Source organism: Bufo bufo, chromosome 6 (assembly GCF_905171765.1).
Source record: "Bufo bufo chromosome 6, aBufBuf1.1, whole genome shotgun sequence".
Lineage (NCBI taxonomy): Eukaryota > Metazoa > Chordata > Amphibia > Anura > Bufonidae > Bufo > Bufo bufo.
In genome coordinates this window covers 176,440,684-176,443,662 of record NC_053394.1, presented here as the reverse complement: position 1 = coordinate 176,443,662, position 2,979 = coordinate 176,440,684, and positions in this window count along the sequence as shown.

Here is a 2,979-nt window from a genome sequence, read left to right as displayed (position 1 = left end):
GGGGTGCGGTCCGCCCCGGGTGCCAGCTCTCAGGGGGGTGCCAGAAGCAAAGAGCGCTTCAATCAATCCCGATGGAAGCGCTCATTGCTCGAGTGCTGACGCCCACATACTGCGGCGTGACACAGGAGCGTATAGTTCCCTGCCTCGCCGCCGATATCCGCCATAGGCTTCAGGCCTAGTAGGCCTGAGGCCTATGCGGTAGTGAAATCCCGGCGCAGGCGTGTGTGATGATGTCATTGGGCGCGCCTTTGCCAGGACTCAGCACAGTTAACTGTGCGCGCCTGGACATAGGTGAGTATTTAGCGTTTATTTTTTTATTTTATGTGCCAACTTTGGGGGACATGGGGGGGGCGACACAGGAGGACATTTACATCAGGGGGAAATTGCAGTATGGGGGCAAATTACTATGTGGGGGAAAAATATTATGGTGTTATACTGTGTGGGGGCAAATTATTATGGGAGGGATTACTATGTGGGGCAAATTATTATGGGAGGGATTACTATGTGGGGGCAAATTATTAAGGGAGGAATTACTATGTGGGGGCAAATTATTATATGGGGTAATGTGGGGGGAAACTACTGTGTGGGGGGGCAGTGTGAGAGAAACTATTGTGTAGGAGCAGTGTGGGGCAAATTTATATGTGGGGAAATTACTGTGTGTGGGGGCAGTGTGGGGGAAATTACTGTGTGGGGGCAGTGTTGGGTAAATTACAGTGGGGGGCAGTGTAGGGGAAATTACTGTGGGGGAAACTACTGTATGGGGGCAGTGTGGGGGAAATTACTGTGTGGGGGCAGTGTTGGGTAAATTACTGTGGGGAAAGTGTGGGGAAAACTACTGTATGGGGGCAGTGTGGGGGAAGTTACTGTGTGGGGAAATTACTGTGGGGGCAGTGTGGGGAAAACTACTGTATGGGGGCAGTGTGGGGGAAGTTACTGTGTGGGGAAATTACTGTGGGGGGCAGTGTGGGGAAAACTACTGTATGGGGAAAGTGTGGGGGAAACTACTGTATGGGGCAGTATGGGGGAAATTACTATATGGGGGCAGTGTGGTGGAAATTACTGTGGGGGGCAGTGTGGGGAAACTACTGTATGGGGGAAGTGTGGGGGAAACTACTGTATGGGGGCAGTGTGGGGGAAGTTACTGTGTGTGGGAAATTACTATATGGGGCAGTGTGGGGGAAATTACTGTGTGGGGGCAGTGTGGGGGAACTACTGTATGGGGCACTGTGGGGGAAATTACTGTGTGGGGCAAATTACTATATGGGGCAGTGTGGGGCAAATTACTGTGGGGGCAAATTACTATGGGGAATTACTATGGGAGGCAGTGTGGGGGAAATTGCTATATGGGGCAGTGTGGGGGAAATTACTGTGTGGGGGCAGTGTGGGGGAAACTACTGTATGGGGCAGTGTGGGGGAAATTACTGTATGGGGCAGTGTGGGAGAAATTACTGTGCGGGGGGAAATTACTATGGGAGGCAGTGTGGGGGAAATTACTATATGGGGCAGCGTGGGGGGCATTGCTATTGGGGAGGCACTGTAGGGGCAATTCTATTATTTCTGGGGACACTATACAGGGATTATTACCTGGAGCACAATATAGGGTGTTATTATTACTGGGGGCACTCTAGGGGACATTATAACTTATGCAGACACTATAGGGACATTTGGGGTAATTTATCAAACTGGTGTAAAGTAGAACTGGCTTAGTTGCCGATTCTACCCTTTTTGACAGCTTTTTGACAGCTCTTTTGGAAATCCAGTTCTACTTTACACCAGTTTGATAAATGACCCAAATTATGTCTACTGGGGTCACTATTGTTTCAGCAGTATAGTACCTGGGGCATTGGGGGGCACAGTGGGCACAGTATTGGGGGTGGCAGCAGGATGACATTGTCGAGACACTAGGATAGGGAGGTTGATGCAAAAACGGAGAAATCTAACGTGTCTGTGTTACAAGCTCTGTAGAGACAAGATGCGGCTGAAAGAATTGGTCATGGTGTTCTAACAGAGGAGAAAAGGAAAGAGAAGGTCTACATCACAGGAGATGTCCCTGGATGTAAGAGGTATGTGGTCAAGTATTGGGGGGGGGGGGGGGGGGGTCAGAGAAAGGACCCGCCCCAGGTGCCAAATACCCTGGGCACGCCACTGCATCTCTCCCCCTTATTTATTACTACTCTTAATTTTTTATATAAAGTTGAAACCAATCTATAATTGCCCCTCCACCCTAAAATAAAAGTCATCAATTCGTGTGAACATAATACCATAGATTTCTTATTTTTGAGTCCTTTGAAAATTGCAGATAATTGAATGTATCTAAAAAAAAATTGCCTATCATCCCCTAAATTCCCTAGTAACTCTTCCCTAGACTTCAATTCCCCTTCCTTAATGTATTGTGATATATACCAAAAACCCTTTGATGTCCAATACTTATCGTCCCCAACAAAAGTAGTATCCCCCAGTGTCCTCTTGTAACAAAAGGAAGTCAATCGTGTAATTCCCTCTAAACCCAAATATCGCTTAACCAAGGCCCATGTCTCTACTAAAGATTTTACCATGTGTATCCTGTATACTCCCTTATTATATAATTGTTTTGGCACAAGTAATGCAAACATATTTGGCAAAAAAACTTCACTATTATACATCAAATGTTATAAAAAATCCACCTGTTCCAATTTCATTATCAATGCAATGTTGGCTGCTAAGTAGTAAAGCTTCATATCCGGAACTTCCAAACCTCCTTGATAAGTCCTAGTGAACCAGCTTAGTTTTTCCTAACTCTCTTACCCGCCCACAACAAATCATGAAATAATTTCTCCACTTCTATAAAAACGGATTTACCTAAATAAATGGGGCAATTACTAATAATATATAATAATTGGGGTAGGAGAACCATTTTAATAAGACCTATCCTATCTGCTTTATTTATGGGGAGTTTATTCCATAACTTAATCCTCTCTTTAATCCTCCGAAACAGCGGCA